Source organism: Crocodylus siamensis, chromosome 5 (genome assembly GCF_052110815.1).
Source record: "Crocodylus siamensis isolate JL-2025a chromosome 5, ASM5211081v1, whole genome shotgun sequence".
In the NCBI taxonomy this organism is placed as follows: domain Eukaryota; kingdom Metazoa; phylum Chordata; order Crocodylia; family Crocodylidae; genus Crocodylus; species Crocodylus siamensis.
Window position 1 is genome coordinate 204,361,862 of NC_143399.1, and position 12,889 is coordinate 204,374,750.

General features: G+C 51.2%; 1 protein-coding gene across 2 annotated transcripts in view; it reads left to right on the forward strand.

Annotated features, from left to right (window-relative positions):
* Positions 1-12,889, forward strand: part of PTH1R (parathyroid hormone 1 receptor) — a 146,278-nt gene that overhangs the window by 19,391 nt on the left and 113,998 nt on the right. The window lies entirely within an intron of this gene.

Sequence of the window (12,889 nt, forward strand, 5' to 3'; positions counted from 1 at the left end):
TGGAAGGCACCTCAAGATACATCCGTGCAGCACCATGCACCCACCAATATAGACACGTCAGATGATGTTAATGATTTATTAGCTCATGAGCCCAGGCCTGGCACTGTAGTGACAGAGCTATACTGGCTGCAAGACCCAAGATAGTGAGATGACAGTGTATCCGCATGGTCAGAGCCAGCACTGCTATTTTTTAGAGAACCACCCTGCAGACATATCCTTACATACCGGGGCGATGAGTTTGCTATAAGATCTTAGAGCAATGAGTCTCACCCTGGGCGCTGCAGCATCGTGGGTGCCATGAGATGAGATGCTTTCAAGGCTGGCATAGGGTACCACGCAATAACCCGGATTAACCCAGCGTTTTCACATAGGAATCCAGAGTGCTAAAACCCCGCTGCCCTGTTGTGGTCTTTCTGAGTGCTTTGCTACGGATGAATTGCTCTCGCATTTTTCTGCAGTCAAAAACCAAGTGGAAGCTAAGAGCTGGCATTTTCCACGAGGCGCCTTTCATCTAATGAGGGGTGCCTGGAGTCTAAAAAGGTTGCGAACTGCTGTCTTAGAGGCTTTAAAAGGGGCCCGGCTGATTTAATGGTGTGATGCATTAGGGCACTTCCTACATGCGTCTGTAATTGGGAAGCTCTCTAGGATGAAAAGAGCGCCATGGAGGTAACGAGTGTCATTATTTACCCGGCTGATTCCTGCAGTCTCCTCTCTAAAAAAAGACATCTGAGCTGTCAACAGATCTTCCCGTCCTCCAGCAGGACCAAAGCAATTTGCCTCCGGCAAGATCGCGCTCCCTTTGTTACGGAGCTGTCAGTGGCCTCTGAGTTTAACTGTGTAATTACATTCTCCGCACTTGGCTTCTGTTCAGCGCAGTTTTCCTTTGCGGCCTGGAGCTGCCGCGCTTTTGTGCGCCGTCTTTCTAGGAGATGTTCTGGGGGGCAGGCGACGGGGCCGATTCCCAGTCGGCTCCAGCTGCTATGCTCCGCTTCGGTAATGCAAGACAGTTGTTGGACTGGCTGAAGGGAGCGGACAGCTGCTTCGCATCACCCGAGCAGTGCAAAGCAGCCAGGCCCTGCCAGCGGGTCTCTCCAGCTAATCTGACTTGTGTTTCCTGGGGCTGTGCCGTCGTGCAGCCTGCTCCTAAGTGCCGTGGTTTCTACCCTGGATGTCAGCGGGCGAGGGGCTTTTAGAGAGCCGGCCCAGGGAAGTGGGGCCAAGGTGCAGTTATGACCAGTTTGGCTGCGGGATTTGGAAGTGACTGATGGCGCGACAGGCCTAACTCGAGACACCTCACAAGGGTCTGAAGCCCTGGAAGGACTGAGCACCCACGTGCTGGGAACCAGGCGCCTTGAAAGTGCCTCAGACTCAGCCGCCAAAGTCATTAGTTACTTACGGAAAAGTTGGGCTGTTATAATTCTGTCTACCTACCTTCTTTCCTACTTATCACCATTTACCCACCTGATCTACCTACCTACCTACCACCTTGCACCTGCTAGCTAGCTACATCATGCACCCCTTCTATTTATCTATCACTGAACACCCCTCAATCTGTCTCTCTTTCTATCCATCCATCCATCATCATCATACACCCCTTCTATTTTTCTATTACTGCACACCGCCTCTATCTACCTACCTACCTACCTACCTACCACCATACACCTGCTTTATCTACCTATTTATCATCACACAGCCCTTCTATTTGTCTATCACCATACACACCCTCTCTCTATCAACTTGCAGCCCATTTCTTTGTCTTTATATCCATGTGTACCCCCTCTCTGTCTACCTACCACCATGTACCTGCTCCTATCTATCTATCTATTATCATCATCATCCTTCCTTTCTATTTATCTATCACTGAAAGCCCCTCTATCTGTGTGTCTATCTTTCTATGCATCCATCCATCACCATCATACACTCCTTCTATTTTTCTATGACTGCACACCCCATCTATCTATCTATCTATCTATCACAATGTACCTGCTCTATATATGTATCTATCATCATCATACACCCTTCTTTTTGTCTATCACTGTACACCCCCTCTGTCTGTCCATCATCTTGCACACCGTTTGTTTGTCTTTATATCCATGTATACCCCCTCTCTATCTACCTACCACTATGCACCTACTTCTATCTATCTATCTAGCTAGCTAGCTATCTATCATCATCATCATCATGCACCCTTTCTATTTGTCTATTATTGTACACTCCCTCTCTCTCTCTCTCTCTCTCTCTATGCTTAACTATCTGTCTTTTTATCTGTCTGTCTCTCTTCATACACCTCCTCTATGTATCTGTTTGTATATCCCTCTACACCTCTTCTATCCACATCTCTCTCCATATATATATTTATCTGGAATATAAATGCAAAGTTTGCGCGTGCTCACATTTTTATACCGCAACTAATAGCCCACCGCGATTTCTACTCTGAAATCCCATCTTAAGCATTTATGACTATTTGCTTGCTATTCCTCTGATTATCCACCAATGAAATGTTGCAGCTTCATCCTTCTCAGGGTTTAAAACTGATATAGCTCCCAACAGGCACAGCTGATCGATTTCTTTTTTAGTTCCATTTCCTTCCCCCGCTTCCCACCCATTACTTTTATAGTTGCAGCCTTTTAAAGCAAACAATGTATTTGCATAGGGCAGACTCCAGCAAGGCTAATGGCATTTTTAACAGCTACCACAGAATGAATGCCTGCACCCCTAACACCATATTGTACCACCTGCCTTGCAAGAAAGGAGTGTGGGTTTTTTTGTGATGGGATCACAATGTGGGTCCAGGGACTTTATCCCTCAGGAGAGGCAGGGCCATTATACCTTAAGGCTACATCAAGCATCACAGGCCTAAATACACTCTCACAATCCAGACCATTGATAGCTTTGCAATAACTGATCCTAGTCAAATGAGCTGAAGGGGGAAAAGACACAACAAAGCCACAAGCTCTTTTGCCAGTGGGAACTGACCTGGGACATCGCAGGGGTTTCCTGCTGTCCTGACCATGGATGCATTTCAGTCCAGTGCAAAGGAACAGCCTTAGGATGGTTACAAGAGGGTGGCTGGTGTATGGATGTGATAGATCACATGTTGCTGGATGGCACTGATGAGTATGCAGCATTGTTCCTAGGTTTGGTTGGATGGATACATCTATCCACCTACCTTTGTACATACCTACATACATATATACCTATCTGTCGATCTGCCTCTATCACCAGTCCCCCCCCCATCTGTCTCTACATCATCTATACATGGTGCTTTAATGCACATTAGCCTAAGTTAATGGACCTTAAGGACATGGGTCTATACATGCACACCCATAATGCACATTAAAACGGTGAATTCAGCCTATTTCCACCTAAATTTGAGACCTGCAAATTTGATACCTCCAGGACTAACTTTAGCCCCAAGTCAGTCCATGCACAGTGTTAATGCGCTTTAATGCCTGCATGTGTAGACACCTGCAACCCACTTAATGCACATTAAGCTAATGCACTTTAAATTTAGGTGCACTTAAATGAATGTGTAAACATGCCCATGGAGACCTATATCAGTGGAAGGCACTGTACCCCAGGGTAAAGATACCCCCTCAACTATATGACCCCATACAGGTGATATCTCCCCAGCTCTAGCCAGCTTCATCCTCATATGAAGGAAGGTGACATGATAAGGTATCAGGGCAGATGTATGCATCCATTTTCTGCCATGCAAACGAGCTGCTTTTGGCTCCCCTGTGTGCTATGAGATGTCGTAGCAGTGATCATTGTAGTAGACTACCTCAGGAAAGCGGTTGTATGCCTGCTCCAGAAACCGGTGTAGCTCGGGTTAGTGTATAAAACCAATGTGATAGCGTGCTGTATTTCTGCGTCCTTATGAACTGCGGTGATGGGTTCTTGAGGAAACGCTTGTGCTGACTGCAGCAGGATTGAATAGCAGCCTTCACCTCCCTGCAGGGGAGCGGCAAAGAGGATGGAGCTGGACTGTTCTCAATGGGGGCAGATGGCAAGACAAGGAGCAATGGGCTCCAGCTGCAGCAAGGGAAGTTGAGGTTGGATATTAAGAAAAACTTTCTCATTAGGGGGGTAGTAAAGCATGGGACCAGGCTACCCAGACAAGTGGTGCAATCTCCATCCTGAGAGGTAGTTAAGACCCAGGTAGACAAAGCCTTGAGTGGGATGATGTAGTTGGGGATGATCCTGCCTAGAGCAGTGGGCTGGACTAGATGTGACCTCCTGAAGTCCCTTCCAAGCCTCATTTTCTATGATAGGCAACTATCCCAGGAGTAACCACATTAGGCTTTTACTCTCAGCCCTTTGTGATGGCACTGGCTGGTGGGGTATATAGACAGGACTGGATCCACAGCTCTGCTGACACTGATGTAGCGTCTGGACTCCATGTGGCAAGTGCTAGGTGAGGATCTCTGCCTTGTATGATGGAGGAAGTCAGCCCCGTGGGCACATGATGGCTCCTTCTGACCTGCAACTCTGTGGAAAGGATTTTATGAACTACGAGATGCTGATCAGGTGAGGCAGGGGCATGGAGGAAGACTTTTCCAGTGGTCAGGGTACGAGGGTACGCCTTGGAAGACCTCTGCTTTGCTACAGACTTCCCGTGGGACCTTGTCACTTAACCCATTCTGTGCGTCCATTCTCCCTCTGTCAGAACAGAGACCAGACTCGTTCCCTACCTCGCACATGTGTTGTGGGCAGACATATACGAAGGACTGGGAGACTCGGGGGTCACAACAGTGCTGGAAAGACAGACAGAGAGAGACATCATCTGTCTGCCACAAGAACGGCCGTTCAGTCCAAGCAGCCCCCAGCTCGCCTCTATCCGTCACCCCGTATAATAAATAGACACAAAGTCACCGCCACAGAAATGTTGTCTCCTGCTTTCACGAGGGGGGTCTCGGGGGCTTTGTCTGGGCATCTCTCTGACAGCGGGACATTATTTATCCGGCGACAGGATTCTGAAGTGTTGACGAGAGTCTCTTCGAGGCATATTTAGGGACTCTGTAAAACATTTATGATGGGGGATTGATCCGTACACAGAGGCTTGTAATGGAAACGCGGCGTAAGTGGGGAAGGGGGGTGGGGGAGTAGGAGAGTTTAAAAGGCAGCTCATCGATCGGGGAGATCGTTAGGGTTGCTAAATTAAATCTGCTGTCAACGTCTCCATGAAATGTTTTCTTGTAAACAGGGAAATTATTTCACGCGGGTTGGTGGCACAGCAAACTTAACGGTGCAAGCCCAGCCTGGCCCAGAGGACGGACTCGCTGTGCAGCTGGTAGGTCGTGAAATCAGAAGTATGCGTTATAGTAGCGCCCGGGTGATGGAGCTGGGGCCCTCAGACCTGCAGCTTTGTACACCAGGCACGAGGGGTAGGTGCCTTTTGCAGGTGAGACCCAGAGAGGACCAAAGGGGTGCTCCAGGCTTGACTCATCCAAGAGTGGCCCTTGGTTACTGTTATGGTATGAAATACCGTATTTCTTCCCATTCAAAGTAAAAAAAGATGGGCACCTGGTTTGTGATAGGCAGAATGAAGGGGGAAAAAAGATCTTTCCCTGTAGTGAGCAACTCAGCTAAGGAGTTTGCCCTTCAACCTGAAGATTGCATGCAGACTTACTTTGGTTTTTGCCCGGCAAAAGCTTAACTGGCAGAAACAGGGTTTTACTGTATTTCCTTGCTGATAATTCACACCCCGGTTTCCAGCAGCTGACCAGGCAGAGGACACCGTATGTTGTATGAGAAATATTCCAACTTTATCCCTTCGGTCTTCTTCTCTCTTTCATAGCATCATAGAAAACGAGGGTAGGAAGGGACCTCGGGAGGTCACATCTAGTCCAACCCCCTGCTCCAAGGAGGACCAGCCCCAGCTACATCATCCCAGCCAAGGGCTTTGCGAGCCAGGAGGTCTGAGTGCACTACCCTGCTCTGCTAAAGACGCCCTTATTATCTCTCTGTGCCCCAGGTTCCCGCCCTGCAAGACGGGACTGACAACATCCCCTTTGGCTGTAGACAAGCACGATGTTTAAGTGCGTTAAAAGGGGAGGGGGAAGCAGGTAGGAGCCATTAGGATGCAGCTATAACATCTGCAGTAATACAAGGGAGATACATTGCTTTAGCCAGAAACCTGAATGAAACGGGTTAAGGTTGCTGCGGTTTTGCTACACTTCCCTGGCTACGGGGGCATGGAGATGTAGCTCATAAGAGCTTTTATCGACATCACTCACTCTCAATGCAATTTTTATGTGTGTCTTCACCTGGCGGGGACCCGATTCAGGAAAGCATTTCAGCAGAGGCCGATATTAAGCTCCTGGCACCACTGCAATCCATGTGCATTGCCATTAACCCACCGTAACCCCCGCAAAGAAACCTCAAAGTAGTCAAATGGCTGAGTAAATGTGTTGCCCCCCCTGGCTCTAAGGCCCCAGCTGCATCTTAACATGGGCCTCTCCAATAAAGGCTTTACCCCATGTTGCCCAGCTGTAAGAGAGGTGTCAATAGCTCTTAGGTGCCTCTTGCAGCATCTTATAGGTTCAGATCTTGCACCTGAGACTCCTAAAGAATGAACCAGGAGTCTGGGGGACCCCCGCGGCATCCTAACAGGAGTGGACAGTGCCAGGTCCCTGGAGTAGCGTAGACAGACCCTGCATCCTTATTCGTGTCTGACTCCTAGGGAAACGGAGGCCTCTAGACACCGGTGCCTGGGCTCATGACACGCTCACCCAGTTTGGGCATCAGTCTGGTAGTCTGTCACTCCCAGTATGGGGTCAGATAGGCAGAAACCAGTGTCACCCTCGTGGTTTCATTGGAGCACCCGCAGTTTGCATTACCTTGGGATTTAGCACCCCGATTCTAGCAGCACTGCCCACAGCCCCTAGGCCTGACTTCCCTTGTGCAATGCCCAGGCAAAGCTCCCATGGAAGTCAAGGAGGAAGGGCCATGGGCCCTGGTCCCCGGGGCTACAACAGTGCCTGGTATCACAATGGGCACGTTGTTGCCGCCAGGCCCAGCAGCAGAAGGGGACATTGCAAGGCTGTAAATCACTTTTAAGGCCTCTGCGCTTCGCCTCCTGCGATGGAGAGGCTTAGGTTTCCCTCTCCCTCGCTCAGGAATGATGGCAATCTTGGGGCAGGGGCGGGGGCGGGCTCTGGAAATAGTCACTGGGGGCATCCCCCGGCGCATACCTCTGAAACCTGACCCCGAAAGGAAAGTTTATGTGGTTCAACTGACTTAAAACCTTCAGGACCTGGCTGCCTCGGTGCCAGAACAAACAGCTGCACGGAGAATTCCAGGGCCATTTGTGGTGGCCGTCCACGCTAGCAAAGCCCCCTATTGACTCGGAGAGGGAGCGTGAAGCACGCGCCCTGGCTCCGTCCCTGGCAGGATCGCAGGCTGCAGGGCAGGGAGCGCTCACAGAGCCACAGGCCTGCACGGGCTTTCAGAGGGCGCACCCACATGCATGCGCACACAGCAAGCATGTGCACGCTAGGTCAGCACACACAGCCGGGTATGCAAGCTAACGTACATGCATGCTTGCACAGACAAGCGTACACACACAAGGTGCTTGGACGGATAGGCATGTATGCTCACCCCCACACACAAGCACACATGTGTGTCCTTATGCATGCAGGCATGTGCGTTCGAAGCAGCTACACGCTTGTGTGTGCTTGCGGACGTGGGTATGCACACCCAAGTGTGCTTGCACAGACAAGCAAGACACTTATACAGGTGAACTTACATGCTCACACATGAATGTGCACACTCACAGGCACACATGCAGGCATGTTCTACGTGTTCACGACACTCACGCGTAAAAAGGCATGCTGCACCCATAGGTATGTGCTTGCAAAGTGCTTGCATGGGGAGGCCTGCACACTTCCACATGCTGGCCCACATAAGCATGCATGTATCCAGGCAGGCACATGCAGTTCTGCACAAACACCTTTGCACACACATCCAGGCATGTTTACATGTGCTCATATTCACTGGCACATGCATATTAGGCTTTCACAAGGAGGCTTGTGCGCATGCACACACACACACACACACACACACACATATACACAAAGGCATGTGTGCTCACCCAAAGACTTTTGGGTGCTTTCAAGGACAAGCCGGCATGCAAGCACACACATGTGCATCCACGTGCATGCACACGCACCAGCCCCACCAGACTGCACACTTATCCAGATGTGCAGCAAAAAGAGTGCACTTTCATGGAGAGGCAGCTTAGACTCAGGGACATGCATGTGCTCAGCCAGGTATATGCACTCATAAGCCTGCACACGCATGTTCTGAGCCCCACATGTGAAGAAAAGGGCTAGCAGATCTTCAGGAAAACCAAAGGTTGGGAGGAAGGTGCTTGAAACTACTACAGTGCAGTGGGCTGTAAAGTTACCACCCTACTGAGGTGAGTGGGCTAACCCTATTATTTCAGGCTCTCTGCAGACTCAGGCAGGAGCAACTATATCAGTTGGTCAGGGGAGCAAAGCGGGGGGGTCATGTTCTCCGGCTTTTCTTCATCACCCTGTGGGCAAGAAAGGCGACTTTGCCTCTGAAAAAATGCAGGCGGGGACACTGGCATCCTCATGTGACTCCAGGACTTGCAGGCTTCAGGCACAGACTCAGCGTGCACACTTTAATCGGGATTTCATCCCAGCTATGCTGAATCAGGGCTGATCCCACCTCCCAGACAAAGCGTGGGCATGGGGGAGGCTGGACACCCGGGCCCAGATGCCTGCACAGCAGGGAAGATGCTCTGCAAGAGTCCTGCTGTTGCCCGGGATCGGTTTCCAAATGCCAGGACAGCCTCGGCGCACCGAGGCCTGTTTGCATCTCAGGAGGAGGCAGGAGCAGCCCCAGCTGTTTGTTTATAGCTCGGTATCAGGAGCAAGCGCCCGAGTTTATCTGCAAGTTGCAGTGAGCTGTATCTATAAACAGCCCTGCAAGCTTAAAAGCATTCCTGCTGCGTTAGGCCATGCCATGGGCTTCCTAGCACAGCGGACCCGAGACGGCGCTAGCCTTTCTTCCCCGCAGGGGAATAAAAGGAGCGTGTCCCCAGCCCCACGGCGAGGGGGCATGGGCTCAGCGCTGCTCCCTGGGGTTTGCCCATTTGCAAGCTTGGAGAAGGATTTAAATGCCCCATGGGAATGCAAAAGAAAGGCCTGGGAGTTTCTCCATCCATTTACAAAGAAAGCAAAGCCCTGCTGGGATGCAGAAAATACGCCTTCTGCTTTAACTCTTCACTCACCTTTTCTCTCCAGCTGCCATTGGCTCCAAGGGACTGGGGTCCCCCTCAGATCAGGCTGGCAAGGATTATGGGGGCGGTTTCTGAAGCATAGGCAAGGCCAGGGCAGGACAGGTGGTTGACTGGGAGGTCCTGATGCTCTTGCCGGTACTTAGGGGTTTCTAGCCGGAGTGTCTTGCTCTTCCACACAGGGTCAGATTGGTGGGCACGTGTGAGGTCTTGAAGGAATATCCCCCCTAAATCAGACTAGCACAGGGTGGTGGAGGGCTTGCCATCTTCTCTAGCATGGGGCACAGTCCCCTTCCATCTAGGAACCAAGTATTTCCCAGGTATTGCTGCGCCCACCTCCCCCCTGCTTTTGCCTGTCACAAGTTGTAGGGTGTTTGCACTCTCTGCCTTCCACGCAGCCTTTTCAATCCATGATATGCTTGGTGAATGACAGAGGTGACCAGGAACCGCAGTCATCAACCAGGGCCCTATTGTCCCTGGCACCGTGCCGGTTGTTGCTGTCTGATGTGCCAGGCTGGCAGCTCGAGCGGTGCGAAGAACATGATCTTCTCATAGATTTCATAGACATCAGGGCTGGAAGGGACCTCGGGAGATCATCGAGTCCAGCCCCCTGCCCAAGGGGCAGGAAGTCAGCTGGGGTCACAGGATCCCAGCAAGATAAGCATCCAATTTGCTCTTGAAGGTGTTCAGTGTAGGTGCTTGAACCACCTCCGCTGGCAGGCTGTTCCAGATTTTGGTCTCAATTGCTTCACATGCACGTGCATGTCCCAGCAGAGAAGGGGGTGTGAGGCACGTGCCTGTCTCTTCCATGCTCATTGTGTGATGCCATAATTCATTTATCAGCTGGTGATGCTCTTTCTTAGAAAGTCAGGTTGGTCCAGGGGGTAGCCCAGCACACATCAGCCCTGGGTTCAGTTCCTCCCTCTTCCATGTGTGTGACCTTGGGTGGGATCATCTGGGCTTGTCCACATTAGAGTGGTTGCATCCTCCAGATTTGGCAGTGTGGGGAAGATGGTCCAGGACAGCCCTTGTGATGGCTTTGGTCTACGGTAACTGGGGATGACCCTAAAGTTACTGGAGTACTTCTGGGCTTGGAGTGGGAGGTACCAGAGCGCGGCCCCACCAGGATAAATGTGATGCCAGGGGATAGACATGCCCTGAGACATTCCCTGTGTGCCTCAGTTGTTAATATATCCCTTCCTAACGGTTTTTGTAAAGGGCCATGAATTAATCAGAGAAAAGTAGGGCTGGGAGGGACCTCAGGAGGTTATCAACCCCCTGCTTGAGGCAGGGTCATCTCTATTGAAAACTTTCTATACAGGTGTTTGTCTACTTTGTTCTTAAAACTACACAACGCATGAAGATTACGGGGAGCTCAGGTATGATGGTAACAGGCCTGACTAAGTCCCAAAGTAGGCCTGTCGACATCTGAGTGTAGATCAAAGATGCTGGCACCCAGCATCTATCTATCTATCTATCTATTTCTTTTTATTTCTCTTTTTCCCCTCTTCTTATTTCACTCTTTTTCTTTATCTCTTGCTCTCTATTTCCCTCTCCCTTTATTTTTCTCTTTCTCCTGTTCTCTTTCTCCCTTTCTCTCTCTCTGTCTTTCTCTTTCTCTCTCATCCTCTGAGACATGGAGAGAAAACCTTAGAAACAAGAAGCCTGAAGGCACAAGCACCAAAAGATGACCGAAAAGACATTGGCACCGATCAGAGAGTGCGTGTTGCTCCGCAGCTCCAGACACAGTGAGCATTTGCTCACAGAAACTCGGGCATTTCTGATCCTGTTCATCGGTACACTGCACCTTTACCCTGCCATCCACAATTTACTGTTAAGGTTTGATGGTTTTTACGTGAGTCTCAGGATGCTGGAAAGCTTTGGGGATATTGGCACCGTGAATTGCCATGCAAACAGCAGTAAGAAAGCCAGGCCTTGGTATCTGGATGGGTTATGGAAATCTGTTTTGCTTCTCTGCGCACCTGTGAGTTGCTGCTGTGGTCTCCGTTTGCTGGTCCATTGATCTGTAGCGTTCCTGTAGCGTCCAGCGCTGGGTTCACCCCAGAGGGGGCTGCGTTTTGGTGGTGTTTCAGGCTTGAGGTTTTCTGGGATAAAACCCCCTCGATGAATCTGGTTTGATCACAGATGGCTTTGGATTAGAGGAGCTGGTTGCCAATGTTAAAATCAGGCCGAAACAGGAGAGTTCGTTCCTCTCTGAGTTAGCTGCACACTGCTTCCCCCTCTCCCCGCTGCCCTGCCCCAAACAGGGATGCTCTCATTCAGCCGAGAAGCGCCCCACGGGCTGGACAGACCCCTTCTCCCCTCCGCAAGCCCCTCTCGGCTGCAAACAGACCCCTCCTGGCGCTGAGACCCCCTTCAGTAGTGCCTGATTGCTCTGCTTTCCGGCAATGAATCCCCCAGAGCAACACTGCAGCCGAGAGCAAGCCTGGTTGCCAGCTGTTGTCTGCTACCTGTCGCTGCCCCTCCTCCGGTCTCAGTTTTTCAGGCTGTGAAATGGGCATCAGGCCAGTCACTTTCCTCTGCAAATCACTTGGCGCTTGTGTCCAAACAGGTGGATAAATGCTACATACTATTGCTCAGGTGGAAAAAAAAGATAGTCCCAAAAGCATCAGGGCAAGAGAGCTTGTGGTTGCTAACTCCCAGGCCTTCTTCCATCCTGCAAAGGGAAAGAGGGAGAAAATAGGCCCTGGAAAGCCAGTTAAGAGGGTAGAGGCTTATTTTATCCAGGGGGATCCTTCTTAAAAAGGATGCCTCTCTCCCTCTCTATCTCCCTCTTCCCCCACTGCTGGAGGAGGCTGACTTGCTGGCTGTCCTGCAGCTGTATGGCATTGCTCCCAAAGGCCAACCTGCCACTATTCATTACCCTCTGCTAGCATTTGGGAGCAATTATTGGTGGCCTGAATGCTTTCCCGCTCCCTCTGGGGTACCACGGCCCACAGACAGCAACTTGGCTGGGTGAGGGAGGCTGGGTCCGAGGCGAGGTCTCCCCTTAGCCCTTCCCCCTTGCTCCCTAGACGGCTGTGCTGGGAAGGGACCCTGATGAACCCGGGAGTCTGGATGGGGCCCAGCCCGCATTTCTACCTGCTCCTGCACTATTCATTCTTGGCCATAGATGGCAGCAAACCACTAAGCACTGCTCCTGCTGCCTCCGAAACGGGAGCAGAGACTGGGCAGAGGTGAGGAGGGGGAAACTCCTCCACCCGGTTCCCATGAGGTTCAGGACAAGCTGCCCCCATGTGATTCAAGGCCCTGGGCCCAGCAGAAGGAGTCTGAGAGGATGCATTGCTAACCCCTCCGTGGCTTTTCCGCTCCTCCCCGGCCTTTGTTTCTCCCGCGTGGCTTAGCAGAGGTGGCCAACGTGCACAGTTGCCTTCCTGGCACAAACCCCCTTAAGCCCTGAGCAGGGCATTTCGGGAGCTGCCTTGTCCTCGGGGCCCACGCCTTGGTGGAGAAGGCTGGTCAGGGCTGGAGTGGGGTTACTTTCCACAGTGGATTGGAAAGTGCCTGCTCTGTTGTCCCCAAATCCACTGACACGGGGGCTCCTGGCAGCCAGTCCTGGCATGAGCAAAGGTGGTGACCTCTGTTGAGCCCACAGGGAGG